Here is a 26,440-nt window from a genome sequence, read left to right on the forward strand (position 1 = left end):
GGCTGAAGAAGGTGAATGACAGCAGCTGGATGAAGCTTTTGCTACTAAGCTGAAGGCAAAGGGGCAAAACGTTGGCTGCCTATGCTGATGGGTTGAAGGTGAATGACAACAGCTGGATCCTATGCACCGTGTGACCTGCTGTTGGACTGAAGGAGGGGAAAGCAATCGACTGTCCTGAAGGCAAATGGGGAGACGTTGGCTGGAGTTCCTGCGGCTGGGCTGAAGGTAGAGGGGCGGCAGTTGGCTGAAGGTAACGTGAAGGAGCTGATGAAGAGGATGGACACGTTGGTTGGGCAGCAGCTGGTGGGTTGAAGGAAATGATGAGGCTGAAACCTTTTTGCTGTTGGGATTGAAGAAAGAGGGAAAGAGCTGGTGGCTGGATCTTCAATGGGCTGAAGGAGATGGGAAAGAGCTGCTGTTTGAGGTCCTGTGGTGGCTGGAATGAAGAAGGGGAAGGCAGTTGTTGTTGGAGGTCCTGCAGCTGGTAGGTAGAAGGTTGAAGAAGGGCTGAGCAACAGCTGTGGGATGGGCAGCAACACGTTGAGGAGGAGATCCCTGCAGAAATCCAAAACGAAAACAGTCAATCCTCCTCCCAATCGATCCATGGCCTCTCCTTTTTAAAGAACTTTGAATATCTTTTCAAAAAGAAGAAAACGCAGCCCCCATTCAAGAGGTTCCGTTACCTCATTTTTGATTTTTTTTTTTTGAAATAGCCGTTTCAAGAGGGGCGCATTCCCTGTTTTTTTTAAAATTTGGTTTCATTTCCCCAAGTTTTAGGCAAAATCAAATTTATTACTTTAGGGAAATTCGGCTGTGCCATTTAAGGCTGCCTCCTTCTAATTTTTTTTTTTTATTTAAACAAATCAATAAAAGAAATAAAATAAAAAGTGAGTATTGAAATAAATGAGAGGCTTTTATGGAAATGCCATCTCAACCCACTTTTAAAATCCTTTTGAAAATAAAGTTTTTGTTTTGTTTTTGCAAGTCTTTTATTTTCAATTGAGGTGCCACATGTGTGTGGGCCCGCTAACTAAAATAAATAAATAAATAACTATTGAGAAATTAAGAAAAATTTGCAAATTGGTATGAATTTCGGGTGGGTCCCGCTTGAGAATAAACAACTTACCTGAGAGTCTGAGTATGATGCTAGTTCAAAGGCGGGTCCCGCTCCATTTATTTGAAGATACGAGATAAAACATTATTTGTTTTTCAAGAATTTGGAAAAATCCGGTTTTCAGGGCAAAAATATAGATAAATGTAAAAAAAAAATTGTAAAGAGATTTAAAATCTTTTGCAAAAAGTTTTGAGATAAAATATTTAAAATCAATATCCAAATATCCAGATTGTTTTTCTTGAGAAAAATTTTTGTAATTCAAAGTTCTGGGGGTAAAATGGGAAAGATTGGCAATTTTGAAAACCCCAGGGTTTTAAAAATCAATTTTAAAAAGTTTAAAAATCAAATCTGGATTGACAATTTTGAAAATCAAGAGTTCTGTATCTCAAAATGACATGTTGTGCAGTGAAATGATGCAATGCAATGCAAAGACATGTTTTATGAAATGTCACTCTCAGCTCGGACTTGGAAATTTTAGCTTTTTGTCCAGAAAAAGGATTTTGAAATTTTGCAATTTGAAGATGTCTCTGAACCTAAATATAGAAATTTTGAGGCTCAAGAATGAAATTTTAGACTTTCTGCAAGATCTAAACTCAAAAATTGACCATTTTGCCCTTCATTGATTCCAGAGAACTGAAATGTGCCGATTGAGGGCGATGTCAAGAAGGTGAGTGAAAACTTGGGGTGTTTACAGATGCCCCTCTTTGCTACTAAGCCGGCTTGTGGTCGAGCTTAGTGGCAAAGAAAAACACTCTAAATTTGGGCTATATAACAAAAAAAATGCCCCAGTTAGAAGGATCTAACTAGGTATGAAGAAATTAAGCTCTGAGAGAGCGAAGTTCAGGTTTTTGCCCTTAACCTGGATGGGACAGAAATACCTCGCATGGAACGAAGCTCAGGTTTGACCCTTAACCTGATTGGGGATTGAAATATATCATAGAAATGAGACTCAGGTTTGTACCCTTAACCTGATCGGGCGGAAAATGGAATACCTCTTTGAATGAGGCTCAAGTTTATACCCTTATCCTGATCGGGTGGAAAATTGAGTACCTCATCAAAGGAGGCTCAGGTTTATACCCTTATCCTGATTGGGTGGAAAATGGAATATCTCTTCGACGGAGGCTCAGGTTTATACCCTTATCCTGATTGGGCGGAAAATGAAATATTTGGAAGGTGAATAAGACAACTTTTCTTGAAGATGAACGAGGCGATGAAAACGGAATTGTAAGAGGCAATTTTGGAAAATGATCAAGACGATCCGGTGAATTTTTCATCATTGTGAAATATGAAGAAGGAAAGGAGTAAGACGACTCTTTTGACAATGTGAAAGATGGATATGGCAATCTTTTGACGAGAATAAGGTAACTCTTTCGGCAACGCGAAAGACAGACAAGGCAAACCCTTTCAGAGAAGAGTAAGGCAACTCTTTTGACAATGCAAAAGATGAATAAGGCAATTTTTTCAACGAAGAATAAGGCAACTCTTTCGGCAATGCGAAAGATGAACGCAGGCGATCCAAAGAAACAAGGCGATTTTTTATAACGCGAAAGATGATAAAGGTAATCCAAAGGAATAAGGCGATTCTTTCGACACCGCGAAAGATGATAAAGGCAATCCAAAGGAGAAAGACGATTCTTTCGACAACGCAAAAGATGATAAAGGCAATCCAAAGGAATAAGGCGATTCTTTCGACACCGCGAAAGATGATAAAGGCAATCCAAAGGAGAAAGGCGATTCTTTCGACAACGCGAAAGATGACAAAGGCAATCCAAAGCAACAAGGCAATTCTTTCGACAACACGAAAGATGACAAAGGCGATCCAAAGGAACAAGGCGATTCTTTCGACAACGCAAAAGATGACAAAGGCAATCCAAAGGAATAAGGCGATTCTTTCGACAACGCGAAAAATGACAAAGGCAATCCAAAGGAGAAAGGCGATTCTTTCGACAACGCGAAAGATGACAAAGGCAATCTAAAGGAATAAGGCGATTCTTTCGACAACGCGAAAGATGACAAAGGCAATCCAAAGGAACAAGGCGATTCTTTCGACACCGCGAAAGATGATAAAGGCAATCTAAAGGAGAAAGGCGATTCTTTCGACAACGCGAAAGATGACAAAGGCAATCCAAAGGAACAAGGCGATTCTTTCGACAACGCGGAAGATGATAAAGGCAATCCAAAGGAACAAGGCGATTCTTTCGACAACGCGAAAGATGACAAAGGTAATCCAAAGGAGAAAGGCAATTCTTTCGACAACGCGAAAGATGACAAAGGCAATCCAAAGGAATAGGGCGATTCTTTCGACAATGCGAAAGATGACAAAAGGCAATCCTTTCGGAGAGAAGGCTAATATTTCAACAACGTAAAAGATGATAAAGGTTATCCTTTCGAAGATAAGGCTAATCTTTCAACAATGTGAAAGACGACAAAGGAAACTCTCTCGAAGGGGTCAAGATGCACCAATATGGACATCAAGCTCTCAGTTAACATCAGGATAGCTAGAAAATATTGTCAAAAATGTTGAAAATTTTGTTGATTCAAAGTAATTGAAAATGATGCTCATTGTTGCAAAAATATTCCTTCTTTTCTGCCTGAAGTATTACCTCTAAACATGATTGACTTCATAGAATCAAGATTTGAAATCCAAATTGCTTGCAATTGACCTTCTTCAAAGAAGTTATCAATTTCCTTGATATGAACAGGAAAGAGAGAATTTTATATTATGAAAGCAATTGATGAAAGGATGTTGATAATAGAATTTCACGAATTTAAAGAAGATTCTTGATAAATGTGGCACTTTGATATCCTGGAAGCTTCTCTCATGATAATCTTTCTGCACTCTTTCGGGCTCCTTTGGGTTTTGGCTACATTCTCCTTCATTTTGGAGATGTTCTGACTTTTTTTCTCTTTCTTTTTCCTCTCTTTCTCTCTTTTTTGGAAGGGTACGTTACAAACTCCTTCAACTTGGAGATGTTTTGATCCTTCTTTGATGATATTGGCTCATGGGTTAGAGATCTTTGGATGATAGCGGAAATTAAATATCTTTTGGGGATTGTCGGGAGGTTCATCGCATCTGCCTTCATCTCGACAGTGCTTTGGACTTTCCCTGGAAGGATCCGTCGCAAACTCCGTCATCTTGGAGATGTTTCAAATCTTCTTTGGCCCCGGGGGTCTACTTGCTTAATTCGTCTTCATCTTGACGACAAGTGAGAGATCCCTTTTGCAGATATTTAATTGCAGCTTAGGTGATTTTGAGGAGACAGGGCTTGGATGAATTCTCTCTTTTCTCGCACTCAGGATATTTCCACTGCCTCATTTTTACAAGAATGGTCTTTAAAGATGTGCCATTGACTGCGATCAATATCAATCATCTATGGCTTTGCAAAAACATTGAATCTTCTTTTCTAGCCATATCGAGGATTTATCCTTCATCCTTTTGGTTGGACAATAGAAAGAATTTGGATTTTGAATCCTTCTTCACAAAAGCTTTGCCTTTTTGGAAGTGATACTGAAGGTAAACTGATGTAAAATTTTGTGAAATAAAATTCTGAAATCAACAGGTAATTGATTGACAAAGTGTTCTTGAAATCCTTAGTAAAAGAGATCGCTTGACATCCGAGTTGACACATCCATGACGATGATACTCAATTTCAAAGGTAAATCCAATACGAAGTTGGAATTATGAAGGTAAGTCCGAGCATAATGCTGGACTTTGAAGGTAAGCCTAACTCAAAAGTTGGTTTTGAAAGACCATCCGAATCAGGACTCAGGTTTTATAGGGAAAGCTGGAAGATTCGAGTCAAAACTCGAGCCTTCGAAGGAAAGCTAGGAAGTTTGGTTTCTAAGAAGATAAAGTTTGTGTCGAAACCCAAATCTTAAAAGGAAAAACTAGGTCAATTCAGATTTTTGCGTCGAAACTCAAATATTTAGAGGAAATTTGGAAAGTTTGAGTCGGGGCTCGAATCTCAAAGGAAAACTGGGAAGTTAAGATTTTGAAGGAAAGAAAACTTGAGTTAAACTCAAATCTTCGAAGGAAAGCAGGAAAGTTCGAGTCAGGGCTCAAATCTCAAAAAGAAACAGGAAAGTTTAGATTTTGAAGGAAAGAAAATTTGAGTTAAAACTCAAATCTTCGAAGGAAAGCAGGAAAGTTCGAGTCAGGGCTAGAATCTCAAAGGAAAATCTTTAATCAGAAGACTGAATTTTGAAAATCGGCAGTGCGAGGACTGGGATTGAAAGTTTTGAGAATGGCCAGTTCGAGGACTGGATTACTTGATTTGCAATGAAAAAGACCATCATATTTAGATGTATGTGGTCTGATTTTCAGGATTAACCCCTTATCCTGAACGGGGATATGAATAAAAATTGGAAAATCATGGAAAATGATTCAGGTTTACCCCTTAACCTGAAGGGGAAGAAAATGGTTGCAGAATTAATGCAAAATGAAATGCAAAATGCACATGAAATATAAATGAATGCAAAATTAATGCAAGTGGGTGCATATACATGCAAATCGAGAGATTGGTTTATCCTGCCTGCATACAGGATGTTTTGAGGTAAAAATAGATTTTTCAAAAAAAAAAAAAATGCCCCAGTGTAACTAGGGAGGAAAATTTTGAATACAGAGAAGGATAATCGAGGAATAAGGTGACATGCTTCTTGATTGAGAGACGTCCTCAAGATCGTTCCTTACAAGAGACATATTTGTGAAAAGGAAAGAGACGCAAATAAAATGGTGCCAAACTATTGGCAAATTTTATTAATGCTTAAAAATCGAGGAAAGGAAACAAAATTATATTATCCCTTTGACATGAAGAAAGTGCTTGCACATGAGATCTTTAAAGTAAAAGGAAAATGTTATTTTGAAAGTGAGAAATCATTTTGGGAAGAAAATCAACTGCAAGGTTGATTTTGAAGAATGAAATGCGTGAGAGCTGATATTTGAAAGGGGAATCAACACGAGGGTTGATTTTGAAGAGAGATCATCATGAGGGTTGATTTTGAAAACGAATTGGTTTAACAATAATTTTGGAAAAGAAAATCAACACAAAGGTTGATTTTAATGGTTCGAAACCAATTTAAGAAAAGAAGATCACCGCAATGGTTGATTTTTGAAAAAGATTGGAACGAAACATTAAACTTTTGGGTGATCATAACGAAGATGTTTATAGAAAATTTTCAAGAATTTCACGATTTTTGAAAAACCCTCATAGGTAATTTCATTTCTCTCATGAATGATGTTGGGATTGCCCCTCATCTTGAAAAGAATAGGCAAAGAAGATTCTTTAAAACGAAAACAGGTGCCCTAATGGGGCAAAAGAAAGAAGTATTGGATGAAGAAATTTGATATTTTATTGATAATCAGAACTGATAACAAAAGACTGCATATTTATAAGCATTCGACAAAAAGGTTGCAAAAACTGGACGGACTTGCCCCTACGAGGTGACTGGCAAAACGAAAGGAAGAAAGCAGGAAACTTTAGCATCGTCAATTTTCTGAATGATCTGGGAAAGGCTTGGTCAAAATGGCCAGCTCATCTTCTTCTTCATCTTCAGCAAGGAGGCTCTTGTCAATGCAATCCTGAACAATATTTTTGAAGACAAAACAATGATCAATGTCATGCCCTACTGCACGATGGAACTTGCAAAACTGATTCCTGAACCTTCCCATGATGGTGGGAGGAGTTATGGCCTTTGGGAGCTTCACTAATCCCTTAGTCAGCATGAATTCAAGGGCTTCTTCGAGTGTTTGTTTGAGAGGAGTGAACACACGATCATTACTCCAACCTTCATGCTTTATCTTTTCCTTTTGTGGAAAGTTGGGCTGAAATAGCTTACTATTCTGTCTTTCCTCTCGATCCGCATGGTTGCCCTTACTACCTTTGTTATCATTGCGGCTGATGTTGGCGGAGGAGGTGAAATTTGCCTTTTTCTTTGGATCTAGATTGTTCTTGACGAGGGTGATACCATCGTAGACACCGTTCTCCAACCCCATCTCGAGCCACTCGGCTCGTTCAGTAAGCTCTATAAAAGACTTGGAAGGCGAGGTGGAGATAAGACTTCTCAAAGGTTGTGAGAAGTTGTTCAGGATCAGCGATAAAGCATGTCTCTCTGATATAGGATCCCTCATTTTGTTGCAGGTCTCTCTCCATCTGCGAATGAAGTCCCTTGCCTTTTCATTTTCATTCTGCCTTAGATTGCAGAGATGGCTCAATGTTGGGGGCGCTTCAATATTGAACAAAAATTGCTCAATGAATAGGTTGACCACCTTATCGAATTCTCGCATCTCGATTGGATTGATATGCTCGGAGTACCACTTGTCAGCAGTGCCTTCTAAGCTACGAGGAAAACAAAGAAATAGGGCCCTATTGTCTCTCTTGAATTTGGAGCATTCGGCGAAGAACATAGCGAGATGGGCTTTGGGATCACCAGAACCATCGAACTTGATGAACTTGCGGGGCAGATTTTCCAGTTCTTCATCTCCTTCTAATCCATCATAAAAATCCTCACTAGTGAAGACTTTCTTGCCCTTGTCGCGAGCTTGCAGGTCTTTAACAACTTTGGCCATTTCTTTGAACTGTGCTTGAAGCGGGTTTTCTATTGCTTGTACCTTTGGTTTGCGAGTTGCTCCATGAATGATCTCGCATTCTTCCTCGGTATCATCTGCTGATTCTTCTTCGTCCGAAGTATCTTGAACATGCTCCTTGGTTGATTTCTTGGCCACACGATCTCTAATTTTCTGACTGAATGGATTTTTGTCTGAGCTGGTGCCAGCCTGCTCACTCATCATCCTCTTCATCATTTTCTGAAACATCGCGTACATCTGAGGATCTATGCCATCGTCCTCTTGTTGTTGTTCTTGACTTCTGACGGGTCGCGGGGAGCCCATCTCTTCTTCTGAGGCTGAGGAGTACTGTGGTGATGTGGTTCTTCTTCCTGACCTTGTTCGAACCATCAAATGCTGTGGATGCGCTCTGCAGGATAAAGTCTTAATCAGACTCTAAGGAGTTTTGGATTGGGAGAAAAATGATTATTGACGATATGGTAAACAATTGGAAGAATATCCCATTACTAGGGATGGAGTCGCCGCTAAAATCACGACAATTGTGTTGTCATTCTGTGTAAGAGAAATAACAACGGAAAATGTGCCTTGTTACCTAGGTGAGGTCATCAACCACGAGGAAAAACACCATTTTGAAGGAAAGAGATATCTCTTGGAAAACAATCCGCAAACGGATTTAGAATAAGGAGAAGGCAAGTGGGTAAACAATTTCCACCGCAGTAATCAAGGTATGCACGAGGAAAATAAGATGGAGAATTTTGCAAATAGACAAAATGATTGAAAATTCAATAAGAGAAAACATATGATTTTGGAAAATTGCAGGCAGGATGAAGATGCAGCTGGAAATTCGAGATCCAGTACAATGGTAGAATGAAAAATCACCTGGAGTTTTGAAAGAAATCAGATATTTGGGAAAATTATTCAGGGTTTTAGGAAATAAAGGAAAATGTGAGAAATATGGATATTTTGAAAATATTTTGGGAAAATGTAAGGAAATAGAGGTAACATACAAACAATCACATCCTGCACAAACATTTATGCACATACAACACTCCCTAAAAGGCTGACTCTAGATGCATCCATTTGAAAACAGTTGTAGGACCCTAATCCTAACTCTAGGTTCAGATCATCTTTGTCCAATCCAGTTATGCCGATATACCCGAATTGAAATCCGAGGTACGTGGCATATAATTTCAACTCCGGTTCTAAGGTAAGGTTTTCCAACATCCTTGAGCGCCTACCGATATACTTCGGACTGTGGCCCGCGGTACGTGGTAGGGGGGTATTAACCCAAATAATTGGCCCAGTTGTGAGGCTCTGTCCCGAACTAGGGTTATGGAAGAGAGCCCAGCAACGTGAAGACCAGGTAAAGATAGGTAATTGAGTTTTTTTTAAAAAATGATCACATGCAAGAAATAGAGGGCTCAAAAACCTAGAGAGATAAATTTTGAAAATCTTTGAAGAAGCATACATTGTTTGCATTCAGATCCTAAATTGAGGAGAGTTGTATTCAAACCTAAGTCTATGTGAACATGAAAATATCTCCTCAATCTGATCCTACCAAACCATGCCTAAGCTATATGCAGTCAATGTCAGCTAGGTCAGAATCTAGGTTCCTAGGTTCGCATGATATAAAAAGTAAAAGAGCTGACATTTTGTGAACATAATTTTGATAATTGAACTAAGTCAAACACAATTTAAGTCAGACAAGGACAGGTCCCATCTCGGTCGCCAAACCTGTTATCGTCGCAAAAATTTCTCCGTCTTCCCTTCCTTGCAGAAGAGAGAGGAAAATGCTTTTCGCGATTCAAACTTGACCGGATTTTGGAAATTGTTTTGAAATACTCGCCTCTGTTTTGAAAATTGCGGGAAAATTCATGGGATGGAGCTCGACCTTTCGGTACGAGGTTCGACCGTTCCTGCTGCCTTTAACAGGGGTAATCGAACCAAGGACCAAAATTATGCTTGACTTAATGAAATTACAGAAATCATGTTCTATTCTAAATGCACAGAGAATTCAGGCATGTGCTATGAGAATTTTGGAAAATGTAAATTGGAAAATATGATGTATGCTTAGAAAACATTTGGAGTTGAAAAGCATTTCTCAGGAAAAAGATGGAAATCAATCTCTCAGAAAAACTCAGACGAAGAAGGTTTGAAAATCTCGGGAAAGTTTATAAAGACTTAGAAAATCTTGAAGAGATGAGAATCTAGGGAAAATTTTGAGAAAGTTTATAAAGACTTGGAAAACTATGAAGAAATGAGAATCTCGGGAAAATTTTGAGAAAATTTATAAAGACTTGGAAAACTATGAAGAAATGAGAATCTCGGGAAAAATGGAAGGAATTCTTGAGAAAAGATGAACATTTGAAAAGGAAAGCACTTGTTGGGAAAACTCGGACTTTGAGAATTTTCTTAAGAAAAGGATAGAAAATTTATAGAAAAATTCATTGGAGAAGGAAATTCAAAACTTAGGAAATTGAAATCCTGAAAACATTGTCCTTGAAATCTCTGAAAATCGATTTTTGATTCTTGAGAAAGAAGAAAATTCCTTTTGAAAATGGATCTTAAGAAAATAACTTTTTAAGGAAAATCACGGGAAAACTTTGATTTGGGAAATCCAACTCCGAATATCATCATAGTTTCTTGAGAAATCGATTCCATGAAGTGAAAATTACTTGAGAAAATCATGAGAAAAACAAGATGATGCAGATGATTTGAATGAATTAATGCACTTTGAAAAACTTTCTGAAAAATTTATTGAAAAAAAATGTAGATTAGGCCAAAGTAAATCCTTCACATATTCTGACTGTGGCCATGAATATGTTCAGAATTTATTTGAGTCAATTCACAATATTTTGAAAACATTGGAAATATGAGGTGCATTTTCAAGATAGCCTAAGAGTGTAGGCTCAATGTGACTGGTAGAAAGATGATGGATCTGAGTCTCGTCCATATTTCGACTAGGGCCGTAAATATGGACTCCACCGAGTTCATCAACTCTCTAAGAGTTGGTGCACGTGCCATTCGTGTTCATCCACGGTGAATTTTGAAAAATTGAGATATATGCATCAGAGAATCAGGATATTACTGAAATCAAACTATATGAGATGCATCCTAATCTAAGCAGTAAAAGTAAATATTATTCCAAGTTTGATTATTACATTTCTGACGTGAGTCAAAATAAAAGAAATAAAATACATAATGAAAAAGAATCAGCCTCCTCCAGACTTTCCTGCAAAATTGAGAATTAGTACAAGATAACCAAGAAAATGGGTATATATACTATATACAACGAAGATATGTATGTAGACATAGAAATATTTGAATTTATGAAAAATGATATATGGTAATGAAGATATATTCACAAAAAGTAAAAGAAAAGAAAAATATATGTGATAACAAATGCACATGAAGGGATATATATATATATATAAGTATATATATATATATATATATATGCATATATATACATATATATATACATATATACATATATATACATATATACATATATATATACATATATACATATATACGTATGCATATAGGTAGATATACATACATGTCGATATATATATATACTTATAATAAGAAAATATACATATAAAGGAAAATTCCATATAATGGGTAAAATCAGAAAATACACGTATATACAGTTTCTGTAGGTGATTTCACACAGCCGTATTTTCCAATTTATAAGGTAATTTTCAATTAAAATGGGTATGGAGCTTCCCTGTATACCAATAACAAAGCATGCCAAAGATGGTATATAGATCATGAACGGATATGGATATATCCGTTCATGAATGTGACTATTTATCAAGACTGCACACCTGCAGAAGATGGTAAATACTACACGTACGTAATGTGCAGGAAATGCACTGTGGGAACAATGGGCTGTTTCAATGATACTGTGAAGGTGTAATGAGGATGAAAGAAAAGGTGCCATTGATGCTGCGAGTATTAGTGACGTTATGGTAACAACTACAAGGTGGTAAAGGGACTGAATTCACCAGAATTTCAGCAGGTGATCACACAGATATACCAGCATCTAAACAAAATTGGACCAGAAAATGATGAAAGTTTGCAGCAATTAGCAATTTAATCAGAAATGTAGTGAACAGTGATCACCAAAATGGCAACTATTCAAGATTCTAGTCGTGGATTGAAACTATCCGCATCATTGATTCTCAATGAAGTTCCACTCAGCTGAATTATTAAACAGGCATAGAGTCAGATCAAAATCCACCAGGAATAAGCACTGCATCATATATGTTCACTAGAATATGAATGTTCCAGATTGTCAAATTGAAATCCACAGAAGTTTCAGACAGTTCACAATTATAAGGGAGTTCCAATACGGATAGGAGTTTAAACAAATATCCGATCTTTGATTGGATCTAAAAGGATTAACAACACGAACTAACTTGAACGGGTATCCATATGATAGATCAACTAACTCTGTAGCAAATACAAATCCATCAAAATCAATCACTGTGAAATCAAAACAAGATTGCAGAAAATAAATAAAAAAATAAAAAAAAAGAAGAACTAAGAACAAGAAATTAAAACGACCCGTGAAGACAAACAGGATGATAGAAGAGACCTCTTACAATGGGGCTGAAGCTTTGCAGGAGGGAAATGAAGAAGATGGGGAAGTACTGGATCTTCTGCTGGTAGGCTGAAGGCAAAGCGATGGCAACCTGCTGGACCTCTTGTTGATGGGCTGAAGAAGGTGAATGACATCAGCTGGATGGAGCTTTTGCTACTAAGCTGAAGGCAAAGGGGCAAAACGTTGGCTGCCTATGCTGATGGGTTGAAGGTGAATGACAGCAGCTGGATCCATTGCACCGTGTGACCTGCTGTTGGGCTGAAGGTGGGGAAAGCAATTGACTGTCCTGAAGGCAAATGGGGAGACGTTGGCTGGAGTTCCTGCGGCTGGGCTGAAGGTAGAGGGGCGGCAGTTGGCTGAAGGTAACGTGAAGGAGCTGATGAAGAGGATGGACACGTTGGTTGGGCTGCAGCTGGTGGGTTGAAGGAAATGATGAGGCTGGAACCTTTTTGCTGCTGGGATTGAAGAAAGAGGGAAAAAGCTGGTGGCTGGATCTTCAATGGGCTGAAGGAGATGGGAAAGAGCTGCTATTGGAGGTCCTGTGGTGGCTGGAATGAAGAAGGGGAAGGCAGCTGCTGTTGAAGGTCCTGCGGCTGGTAGGTAGAAGGTTGAAGAAGGGCTGAGCAGCAACTGTGGGATGGGCAGCAACACGTTGAGGAGGAGATCCCTGCAGAATTCCAAAACAAAAACAGTCAATCCTCCTCCCAATCGATCCATGGCCTCCCCTTTTTAAAGAACTTTAAATATCTTTTCAAAAAGAAGAAAACGCAGCCCCCATTCAAGAGGTTCCGTTACCTCATTTTTGAATTTTTTTTTTTGAAATAGCCGTTTCAAGAGGGGCGCATTCCCTGTTTTTTTAAAAATTTGGTTTCATTTCCCCAAGTTTTAGGCAAAATCAAATTTATTACTTTAGGGAAATTCGGCTGTGCCATTGAAGGCTGCCTCCTTCTAAAAAAAAATTTATTTAAACAAATCAATAAAAGAAATAAAATAAAAAGTGAGTATTGAAATAAATGAGAGGCTTTTATGGAAATGCCATCTCAACCCACTTTTAAAATCCTTTTGAAAATAAAGTTTTTGTTTTGTTTTTGCAAGTCTTTTATTTTCAATTGGGGTGCCACATGTGTGTGGGTCCGCTAACTAAAATAAATAAATAAATGACTATTGAGAAATAAAGAAAAATTTGCAAATTGGTATGAACTTCGGGTGGGTCCCGCTTGAGAATAAACAACTTACCTGAGAGTCTGAGTATGATGCTAGTTCAAAGGCGGGTCCCACTCCATTTATTTGAAGATACGAGATTAAACATTATTTGTTTTTCAAGAATTTGGAAAAATTGGGTTTTCAGGGCAAAAATATGGATAAATGTAAAAAAAAAATTGTAAAGAGATTTAAAATCTTTTGCAAAAAGTTTTGAGATAAAATCTTTAAAATCAATATCCAAATATCCAGATTGTTTTTCTTGAGAAAAATTTTTATAATTCAAAGTCCTGGGGGTAAAATGGGAAAGATTGGCAATTTTGAAAACCCCAGGGTTTTAAAAATCAATTTTGAAAAGTTTAAAAATCAAATCTGGATTGACAATTTTGAAAATCAAGAGTTCTGGATCTCAAAATGACATGCTGTGCAGTGAAATGATGCAATGCTATGCAAAGACATGTTCTATGAAATGTCACTCTGAGCTCGGACTTGGAAATTTTAGCTTTTTGTCCAGAAAAAGGATTTTGAAATTTTGCAATTTGAAGATGTCTCTGAACCTAAATATAGAAATTTTGAGGCTCAAGAATGAAATTTTAGACTTTCTGCAAGATCTAAACTCAGAAATTGACTGTTTTGCCCTTCATTGATTCCGGAGAACTGAAATGTGCCGATTGAGGGCGATGTCAAGAAGGTGAGTGAAAATTTGGGGTGTTTACAGATGCCCCTCTTTGCTACTAAGCCGGCTTGTGGTCGAGCTTAGTGGCAAAGAAAAACACTCTAAATTTGGGCTATATAACAAAAAAAATGCCCCAGTTAGAAGGATCTAACTGGGTATGAAGAAATTAAGCCCGAGGAATATGATAGATATGAAATGGAGAATAAAGAGAAAATAGATTTGCTCTGGGAGAGCGAAGTTCAGGTTTTTGCCCTTAACCTAGATGGGACAGAAATACCTCGCATGGAACGAAGCTCAGGTTTGACCCTTAACCTTTTTGGGGATTGAAATATCTCATAGAAATGAGACTCAGGTTTGTACCCTTAACCTGATCGGGCGGAAAATGGAATCCCTCTTTGAATGAGGCTCAAGTTTATACCCTTATCCTGATCGGGTGGAAAATTGAGTACCTCATCAAAGGAGGCTCAGGTTTATACCCTTATCCTGATTGGGTGGAAAATGGAATATCTCTTCGACGGAGGCTCAGGTTTATACCCTTATCCTGATTGGGCGGAAAATGAAATATTTGGAAGGTGAATAAGACAACTTTTCTTGAAGATGAACGAGGCGATGGAAATGGAATTGTAAGAGGCAATTTTGGAAAATGATCAAGACGATCTGGTGAATTTTTCATCATCGTGAAATATGAAGAAGGTAAGGAGTAAGACGACTCTTTCGGCAACGCGAAAGACAGACAAGGCAAACTCTTTCAGAGAAGAGTAAGGCAACTCTTTTGACAATGCAAAAGATGAATAAGGCAATTTTTTCAACGAAGAATAAGGCAACTCTTTTGGCAATGCAAAAGATGAACGCAGGCGATCCAAAGAAACAAGGCGATTTTTTATAACGCGAAAGATGATAAAGGTAATCCAAAGGAATAAGGTGATTCTTTCGACACTGCGAAAGATGATAAAGGCAATCCAAAGGAGAAAGGCGATTCTTTCGACAACGCAAAAGATGATAAAGGCAATCCAAAGGAATAAGGCGATTCTTTCGACACCGCGAAAGATGATAAAGGCAATCCAAAGGAGAAAGGCGATTCTTTCGACAACGCGAAAGATGACAAAGGCAATCCACAGGAACAAGGCGATTCTTTCGACAACGCGAAAGATGACAAAGGCGATCCAAAGGAACAAGGCGATTCTTTCGACAACGCGAAAGATGACAAAGGCAATCCAAAGGAATAAGGCGATTCTTTCGACAACGCGAAAGATGACAAAGGCAATCCAAAGGAGAAAGGCGATTCTTTCGACAACGCGAAAGATGACAAAGGCAATCTAAAGGAATAAGGCGATTCTTTCGACAACGCGAAAGATGACAAAGGCAATCCAAAGGAACAAGGCGATTCTTTCGACACCGCGAAAGATGATAAAGGCAATCCACAGGAGAAAGGCGATTCTTTCGACAACGCGAAAGATGACAAAGGCAATCCAAAGGAACAAGGCAATTCTTTCGAAAACGCGGAAGATGATAAAGGCAATCCAAAGGAACAAGGCGATTCTTTCGACAACGCGAAAGATGACAAAGGTAATCCAAAGGAGAAAGGCAATTCTTTCGACAACGCGAAAGATGACAAAGGCAATCCAAAGGAATAGGGCGATTCTTTCGACAATGCGAAAGATGACAAAAGGCAATCCTTTCGGAGAGAAGGCTAATCTTTCAACAACGTGAAAGATGATAAAGGTTATCCTTTCGGAGATAAGGCTAATCTTTCAACAATGTGAAAGACGACAAAGGAAACTCTCTCGAAGGGGTCAAGATGCATCAATATGGACATCAAGCTCTCACTTAACATCAGGATAGCTAGAAAATATTGTCAAAAATGTTGAAAATTTTGTTGATTCAAAGTAATTGAAAATGATGCTCATTGTTGCAAAAATATTCCTTCTTTTCTGCCTGAAGTATTACCTCTAAACAGGATTGACTTCATAGAATCAAGATTTGAAATCCAAATTGCTTGCAATTGACCTTCTTCAAAGAAGTTATCAATTTCCTTGATATGAACAGGAAAGAGAGAATTTTATATTATGAAAGCAATTGATGAAAGGATGTTGATAATAGAATTTCACGAATTTAAAGAAGATTCTTGATAAATGTGGCAGTTTGATATCCTGAAAGCTTCTCTCATGATAATCTTTCTGCACTCTTTCGGGCTTCTTTGGGCTTTGGCTACATTCTCCTTCATTTTGGAGATGTTCTGACTTTTTTTCTCTTTCTTTTTCCTCTCTTTCTCTCTTTTTTGGAAGGGTACGTTACAAACTCCTTCAACTTGGAGATGCTTTGATCCTTCTTTGATGATATTGGCTCATGGGTTAGAGATCTTTGGATGATAGCAGAAATTAAATATCTTTTGGGGATTGTCGGGAGGTTCATCGCATCTGCCTTCATCTCGACAATGCTTTGGACTTTCCCTGGAAGGATCCGTCGCAAACTCCGTCATCTTGGAGATGTTTCAAATCTTCTTTGGCCCCGGGAGTCTACTTGCTTAATTCGCCTTCATCTTGACGACAAGTGAGAGATTCCTTTTGCGGATATTTAATTGCAGCTTAGGTGATTTTGAGGAGACAGGGCTTGGATGAATTCTCTCTTTTCTCGCACTCAGGATATTTCCACTGCCTCATTTTTACAAGAATGGTCTTTAAAGATGTGCCATTGACTGCGATCAATATCAATCATCTATGGCTTTGCAAAAACATTGAATCTTCTTTTCTAGCCATATCGAGGATTTATCCTTCATCCTTTTGGTTGGACAATAGAAAGAATTTGGATTTTGAATCCTTCTTCACAAAAGCTTTGCCTTTTTGGAAGTGATACTGAAGGTAAACTGATGTAAAATTTTGTGAAATAAAATTCTGAAATCAACAGGTAATTGATTGACAAATTGACAAAGTGTTCTTGAAATCCTTAGTAAAAGAGATCGCTTGACATCCGAGTTGACACATCCATGACGATGATACTCAATTTCAAAGGTAAATCCAATACGAAGTTGGAATTATGAAGGTAAGTCCTAGCATAATGCTGGACTTTGAAGGTAAGCCTAACTCAAAAGTTGGTTTTGAAAGACCATCCGAATCAGGACTCAGGTTTTATAGGGAAAGCTGGAAGATTCGAGTCAAAACTCGAGCCTTCGAAGGAAAGCTAGGAAGTTTGGTTTCTAAGAAGATAAAGTTTGTGTCGAAACCCAAATCTTAAAAGGAAAAACTAGGTCAATTCAGATTTTTGCGTCGAAACTCAAATATTTAGAGGAAATTTGGAAAGTTTGAGTCGGGGCTCGAATCTCAAAGGAAAACTGTGAAGTTAAGATTTTGAAGGAAAGAAAACTTGAGTTAAACTCAAATCTTCGAAGGAAAGCAGGAAAGTTCGAGTCAGGGCTCAAATCTCATAAAGAAACAGGAAAGTTTAGATTTTGAAGGAAAGAAAATTTGAGTTAAAACTCAAATCTTCGAAGGAAAGCAGGAAAGTTCGAGTCAGGGCTAGAATCTCAAAGGAAAATCTTTAATCAGAAGACTGAATTTTGAAAATTGGCAGTGCGAGGACTGGGATTGAAAGTTTTGAGAATGGCCAGTTCGAGGACTGGATTACTTGATTTGCAATGAAAAAGACCATCATATTTAGATGTATGTGGTCTGATTTTCAGGATTAACCCCTTATCCTGAACGGGGATATGAATAAAAATTGGAAAATCATGGAAAATGATTCAGGTTTACCCCTTAACCTGAAGGGGAAGAAAATGGTTGCAGAATTAATGCAAAATGAAATGCAAAATGCACATGAAATATAAATGAATGCAAAATTAATGCAAGTGGGTGCATATACATGCAAATCGAGAGATTGGTTTATCCTGCCTGCATACAGGATGTTTTGAGGTAAAAATAGATTTTTCAAAAAAAAAAAAATGCCCCAGTGTAACTAGGGAGGAAAATTTTGAATACAGAGAAGGATAATCGAGGAATAAGGTGACATGCTTTTTGATTGAGAGACGTCCTCAAGATCGTTCCTTACAAGAGACATATTTGTGAAAAGGAAAGAGACGCAAATAAAATGGTGCCAAACTATTGGCAAATTTTATTAATGCTTAAAAATCGAGGAAAGGAAACAAAATTATATTATCCCTTTGACATGAAGAAAGTGCTTGCACATGAGATCTTTAAAGTAAAAGGAAAATGTTATTTTGAAAGTGAGAAATCATTTTGGGAAGAAAATCAACTGCAAGATTGATTTTGAAGAATGAAAAGCGTGAGAGCTGATATTTGAAAGGGGAATCAACACGAGGGTTGATTTTGAAGAGAGATCATCATGAGGGTTGATTTTGAAAACGAATTGGTTTAACAATAATTTTGGAAAAGAAAATCAACACAAAGGTTGATTTTAATGGTTCGAAACCAATTTAAGAAAAGAAGATCACCGCAATGGTTGATTTTTGAAAAAGATTGGAACGAAACATTAAACTTTTGGGTGATCATAACGAAGATGTTTATAGAAAATTTTCAAGAATTTCACGATTTTTGAAAAACCCTCATAGGTAATTTCATTTCTCTCATGAATGATGTTGGGATTGCCCCTCATCTTGAAAAGAATAGGCAAAGAAGATTCTTTAAAACGAAAACAGGTGCCCTAATGGGGCAAAAGAAAGAAGTATTGGATGAAGAAATTTGATATTTTATTGATAATCAGAACTGATAACAAAAGACTGCATATTTATAAGCATTCGACAAAAAGGTTGCAAAAACTGGACGGACTTGCCCCTACGAGGTGACTGGCAAAACGAAAGGAAGAAAGCAGGAAACTTTAGCATCGTCAATTTTCTGAATGATCTGGGAAAGGCTTGGTCAAAATGGCCAGCTCATCTTCTTCTTCATCTTCAGCAAGGAGGCTCTTGTCAATGCAATCCTGAACAATATTTTTGAAGACAAAACAATGATCAATGTCATGCCCTACTGCACGATGGAACTTGCAAAACTGATTCCTGAACCTTCCCATGATGGTGGAAGGAGTTATGGCCTTTGGGAGCTTCACTAATCCCTTAGTCAGCATGAATTCAAGGGCTTCTTCGAGTGTTTGTTTGAGAGGAGTGAACACACGATCATTACTCCAACCTTCACGCTTTATCTTTTCCTTTTGTGAAAAGTTGGGCTGAAATAGCTTGCTATTCTGTCTTTCCTCTCAATCCGCATGGTTGCGCTTACTACCGTTGTTATCATTGCGGCTGATGTTGGCGGAGGAGGTGAAATTTGCCTTTTTCTTTGGATCTAGATTGTTCTTGACGAGGGTGATACCATCATTGACACCGTTCTCCAACCCCATCTTGAGCCACTCGGCTCGTTCAGTAAGCTCTATGAAAGACTTGGAAGGCGAGGTGGAGATAAGACTTCTCAAAGGTTGTGAGAAGTTGTTCAGGATCAGCGATAAAGCATGTCTCTCTGATATAGGATCCCTCATTTTGTTGCAGGTCTCTCTCCATCTGCGAATGAAGTCCCTTGCCTTTTCATTTTCATTCTGCCTTAGATTTCAGAGATGGCTCAATGTTGGGAGCGCTTCAATATTGAACAGAAATCGCTCAATGAATAGGTTGACCACCTTATCGAATTCTCGCATCTCGATTGGATTGATATGTTCGGAGTACCACTTGTCGGCAGTGCCTTCTAAGCTACGAGGAAAACAAAGAAATAGGGCCCTATTGTCTCTCTTGAATTTGGAGCATTCGGCGATGAACATGGCGAGATGGGCTTTGGGATCACCAGAACCATCGAACTTGATGAACTTGCGAGGCAAATTTTTCAGTTCTTTATCTCCTTCTAATCCTTCATAAAAATCCTCGCTAGTGAAGACTTTTTTGCCCTTGTCGCGAGCTTGCAGGTCTTTAACAACTTTGGCCATTTCTTTGAACTGTGCTTGAAGCGGGTTTTCTATTGCTTGTACCTTTGGTTTGCGAGTTGCTCCATGAATGATCTCGCATTCTTCCTCGGTATCATCTGCTGATTCTTCTTCGTCCGAAGTATCTTGAACATGCTCCTTGGTTGATTTCTTGGCCACACGATCTCTAATTTTCTGACTGAATGGATTTTTGTCTGAGCTGGTGCCAGCCTGCTCACTCATCATCCTCTTCATCATTTTCTGAAACATCGCGTACATCTGAGGATCTATGCCATCGTCCTCTTGTTTTTGTTCTTGACTTCTGACGAGTCGCGGGGAGCCCATCTCTTCTTCTGAGGCTGAGGAGTACTGTGGTGATGTGGTTCTTCTTCCTGACCTTGTTCGAACCATCAAATGCTGTGGATGCTCTCTGCAGGATAAAGTCTTAATCAGACTCTGAGGAAGTTTTGGATTGGGAGAAAAATGATTATTGACGATATGGTAAACAATTAGAAGAATATCCCATTACTAGGGATGGAGTCGCCGCTAAAATCACGACAATTGTGTTGTCATTCTGTGTAAGAGAAATAACAACGGAAAATGTGCCTTGTTACCTAGGTGAGGTCATCAACCACGAGGAAAAACACCATTTTGAAGGAAAGAGATATCTCTTGGAAAACAATCCGCAAACGGATTTAGAATAAGGAGAAGGCAAGTGGGTAAACAATTTCCACCGCAGTAATCAAGGTATGCACGAGGAAAATAAGATGAAGAATTTTGCAAATAGACAAAATGATTGAAAATTCAATAAGAGAAAACATATGATTTTGGAAAATTGCAGGCAGGATGAAGATGCAGCTGGAAATTCGAGATCCAGTACAATGGTAGAATGGAAAATCACCTGGAGTTTTGAAAGAAATCAGATATTTGGGAAAATTATCCAGGGTTTTAGGAAATAAAGGAAAATGTGAGAAATATGGATATTTTGAAAATATTTTGGGAAAATGTAAGGAAATAGAGGTAACATACAAACAATCACATCCTGCACAAACATTTATGCACATACAACACTCCCTAAAAGGCTGACTCTAGATGCATCCATTTGAAAACAGTTGTAGGACCCTAATCCTAACTCTAGGTTCAGATCATCTTTGTCCAATCCAGTTATGCCGATATACCCGAATTGAAATCCGAGGTACGTGGCATATAATTTCAACTCCGGTTCTAAGGTAAGGTTTTCCAACATCCTTGAGCGCCTACCGATATACTTCGGACTGTGGCACGCGGTACGTGGTAGGGGGGTATTAACCCAAATAATTGGCACAGTTGTGAGGCTCTGTCCCGAACTAGGGTTATGGAAGAGAGCCCAGCAACGTGAAAACCAGGTAAAGATAGGTAATTGAGTTTTTTTTAAAAAATGATCACATGCAAGAAATAGAGGGCTCAAAAACCTAGAGAGATAAATTTTGAAAATCTTTGAAGAAGCATACATTGTTTGCATTCAGATCCTAAATTGAGGAGAGTTGTATTCAAACCTAAGTCTATGTGAACATGAAAATATCTCCTCAATCTGATCCTACCAAACCATGCCTAAGCTATATGCAGTCAATGTCAGCTAGGTCAGAATCTAGGCTCCTAGGTTCGCATGATATAAAAAGTAAAAGAGCTGACATTTTGTGAACATAATTTTTATAATTGAACTAAGTCAAACACAATTTAAGTCAGACAAGGACAGGTCCCATCTCGGTCGCCAAACCTGTTATCGTCGCAAAAATTTTCCCGTCTTCCCTTCCTTGCGGAAGAGAGAGGAAAATGCTTTTCGCGATTCAAACTTGACCGGATTTTGGAAATTGTTTTGAAATACTCGCCTCTGTTTTGAAAATTGCGGGAAAATCCATGGGATGGAGCTCGACCTTTCGGTACGAGGTTCGACCGTTCCTGCTGCCTTTAACAGGGGTAATCGAACCAAGGACCAAAATTATGCTTGACTTAATGAAATTACCGAAATCATGTTCTATTCTAAATGCACAGAGAATTCAGGCATGTGCTATGAGAATTTTGGAAAATGTAAATTGGAAAATATGATGTATGCTTAGAAAACATTTGGAGTTGAAAAGCATTTCTCAGGAAAAAGATGGAAATCAATCTCTCAGAAAAACTCAGACGAAGAAGGTTTGAAAATCTCGGGAAAGTTTATAAAGACTTAGAAAATCTTGAAGAGATGAGAATCTAGGGAAAATTTTGAGAAAGTTTATAAAGACTTGGAAAACTATGAAGAAATGAGAATCTCGGGAAAATTTTGAGAAAGTTTATAAAGACTTGGAAAACTATGAAGAAATGAGAATCTCGGGAAAAATGGAAGGAATTCTTGAGAAAAGATGAACATTTGAAAAGGAAAGCACTTGTTGGGAAAACTCGGACTTTGAGAATTTTCTTAAGAAAAGGATAGAAAATTTATAGGAAAATTCATTGGAGAAGGAAATTCAAAACTTAGGAAATTGAAATCCTGAAAACATTGTCCTTGAAATCTCTGAAAATCGATTTTTGATTCTTGAGAAAGAAGAAAATTCCTTTTGAAAATGGATCTTAAGAAAATAACTTTTTAAGGAAAATCACAGGAAAACTTTGATTTGGGAAATGCAACTCCGAATATCATCATACTTTCTTGAGAAATCGATTCCATGAAGTGAAAATTACTTGAGAAAATCATGAGAAAAACAAGATGATGCAGATGATTTGAATGAATGAATGCACTTTGAAAAACTTTCTGAAAAAATTATTGAAAAAAAAATGTAGATTAGGCCAAAGTAAATCCTTCACATATTTTGACTGTGGCCATGAATATGTTCAGAATTTATTTGAGTCAATTCACAATATTTTGAAAACATTGGAAATATGAGGTGCATTTTCAAGATAGCCTAAGAGTGTAGGCTCAATGTGACTAGTAGAAAGATGATGGATCTGGGTCTCGTCCATATTCCGACTGGGGCCGTAAATATGGACTCCACCGAGTTCATCAACTCTCTAAGAGTTGGTGCACGTGCCATTCATGTTCATCCACGGTGAATTTTGAAAAATTGAGATATATGCATCATAGAATCAGGATATTACTGAAATCAAACTATATGAGATGCATCCTAATCTAAGCAATAAAAGTAAATATTATTCCAAGTTTGATTATTACATTTCTGACGTGAGTCAAAATAAATGAAATAAAATACATAATGAAAAAGAATCAGCCTCCTCTAGACTTTCCTGCAAAATTGAGAATTAGTACAAGATAACCAAGAAAATGGGTATATATACTATATACAACGAAGATATGTATGTAGACATAGAAATATTTGAATTTATGATAAATGATATATGGTAATGAAGATATATTCACAAAAAGTAAAAGAAAAGAAAAATATATGTGATAACAAATGCACATGAAGGGATATATATATATATATATATATATATATAAGTATATATATTATATATATACATATATACATATATATATACATATATATGTATACATATAGGTAGATATACATACATATATATATATATATATATATATATATACTTATAATAAGAAAATATACATATAAAGGAAAATTCCATATAATGGGTAAAATCAGAAAATACACGTATATACAGTTTTTGTAGGTGATTTCACACAGTCGTATTTTCCAATTTATAAGGTAATTTTCAATAAAAATGGGTATGGAGCTTCCCTGTATACCAATAACAATGCATGCCAAAGATGGTATATAGATCATGAACGGATATGGATATATCCGTTCATGAATTTGACTATTTATCAAGACTGCACACCTGCAGAAGATGGTAAATACTACACATACGTAATGTGCAGGAAATGCACTGTGGGAACAATGGGCTGTTTCAATGATACTGTGAAGGTGTAATGAGGATGAAAGAAAAGGTGCCATTGATGCTGCGAGTATTAGTGACGTTATGGTAACAGCTACAAGGTGGTAAAGGGACTGAATTCACCAGAATTTCAGCAGGTGATCACACAGATATACCAGCATCTAAACAAAATTGCACCAGAAAATGATGAAAGTTTGCAGCGCTTAGCAATTTAATCAGAAATGTAGTGAATAGTGATCACCAAAATGGCAACTATTCAAGATTCTAGTCGTGGATTGAAACTATCCGCAACATTGATTCTCAATGAAGTTCCACTCAACTGAATTATTAAATAGGCATAGAGTCAGATCAAAATCCACCAGGAATAAGCATTGCATCATATATGTTCACTAGAATATGAATGTTCCAGATTCTCAAATTGAAATCCATAGAAGTTTCAGACAGTTCACAATTATAAGGGAGTTCCAATACGGACAGGAGTTTAAACAAATATCCGATCTTTGATTGGATCTAAAAGGATTAACAACACGAACTAACTTGAACGGGTATCCATATGATAGATCAACTAACTCTGTAGCAAATACAAATCCATCAAAATCAATCACTGTGAAATCAAAACAAGATTGCAGAAAAAAAAAAAAAAAAAAAGAACTAAGAACAAGAAATTAAAACAACGCGTGAAGACAAACATGATGATAGAAGAGACCTCTTTCAATGGGGCTGGAGCTTTGCAGGAGGGAAATGAAGAAGATGGGGAAGTACTGGATCTTCTGCTGGTAGGCTGAAGGCCAAGTGATGGCAACCTGCTGGACCTCTTGTTGATGGGCTGAAGAAGGTGAATGACAGCAGCTGGATGGAGCTTTTGCTACTAAGCTGAAGGCAAAGGGGCAAAACATTGGCTGCCTATGCTGATGGGTTGAAGGTGAATGACAGCAGCTGGATCCCCTGCATCGTGTGACCTGCTGTTGGGCTGAAGGTGGGGAAAGCAATCGACTGTCCTGAAGGCAAATGGGGAGACGTTGGCTGGAGTTCCTGCGGCTGGGCTGAAGGTAGAGGGGCGGCAGTTGGCTGAAGGTAACGTGAAGGAGCTGATGAAGAGGATGGACACGTTGGTTGGGCTGCAGCTGGTGGGTTGAAGGAAATGATGAGGCTGGAACCTTTTTGCTGTTGGGATTGAAGAAAGAGGGAAAGAGCTGGTGTCTGGATCTTCAATGGGCTGAAGGAGATGGGAAAGAGCTGCTGTTGGAGGTCCTGTGGTGGCTGGAATGAAGAAGGGGAAGGCAGCTGCTGTTGGAGGTCCTGCGGCTGGTAGGTAGAAGGTTGAAGAAGGGCTGAGCAGCAGTTGTGGGATGGGCAGCAACACGTTGAGGAGGAGATCCCTGCAGAAATCCAAAACGAAAACAGTCAATCCTCCTCTCAATCGATCCATGGCCTCCCTTTTTTAAAGAACTTTGAATATCTTTTCAAAAAGAAGAAAACGCAGCCCCCATTCAAGAGGTTCCGTTACCTCATTTTTGAATTTTTTTTTTTGAAATAGCCGTTTCAAGAGGGGCGCATTCCCTGTTGTTTTTTAAAATTTGGTTTCATTTCCCTAAGTTTTAGGCAAAATCAAATTTATTACTTTAGGGAAATTTGGCTGTGCCATTTAAGGCTGCCTCCTTCTAAAAAAAAAAAATTATTTAAACAAATCAATAAAAGAAATAAAATAAAAAGTGAGTATTGAAATAAATGACAGGCTTTTATGGAAATGCCATCTCAACCCACTTTTAAAATCCTTTTGAAAATAAAGTTTTTGTTTTGTTTTTGCAAGTCTTTTATTTTCAATTGGGGTGCCACATGTGTGTGGGTCCGCTAACTAAAATAAATAAATAAATGACTATTGAGAAATAAAGAAAAATTTGCAAATTGGTATGAACTTCGGGTGGGTCCCGCTTGAGAATAAACAACTTACCTGAGAGTCTGAGTATGATGCTAGTTCAAAGGCGGGTCCCGCTCCATTTATTTGAAGATACGAGATAAAACATTATTTGTTTTTCAAGAATTTGGAAAAATTGGGTTTTCAGGGCAAAAATACGGATAAATGTAAAAAAAAATTTGTAAAGAGATTTAAAATCTTTTGCGAAAAGTTTTGAGATAAAATCTTTAAAATCAATATCCAAATATCCAGATTGTTTTTCTTGAGAAAAATTTTTGTAATTCAAAGTCCTGGGGTAAAATGGGAAAGATTGGCAATTTTGAAAACCCCAGGGTTTTAAAATCAATTTTGAAAAGTTTAAAAATCAAATCTGGATTGACAATTTTGAAAATCAAGAGTTCTGGATCTCAAAATGACATGCTATGCAGTGAAATGATGCAATGCTATGCAAAGACATGTTCTATGAAATGTCACTCTGAGCTCGGACTTGGAAATTTTAGCTTTTGTCCAGAAAAAGGATTTTGAAATTTTGCAATTTGAAGATGTCTCTGAACCTAAATATAGAAATTTTGAGGCTCAAGAATGAA

This window comes from Nuphar pumila, chromosome 14 (assembly GCF_984573655.1).
Source record: "Nuphar pumila chromosome 14, dmNupPumi1.hap1.1, whole genome shotgun sequence".
NCBI classification, from domain to species: domain Eukaryota; kingdom Viridiplantae; phylum Streptophyta; class Magnoliopsida; order Nymphaeales; family Nymphaeaceae; genus Nuphar; species Nuphar pumila.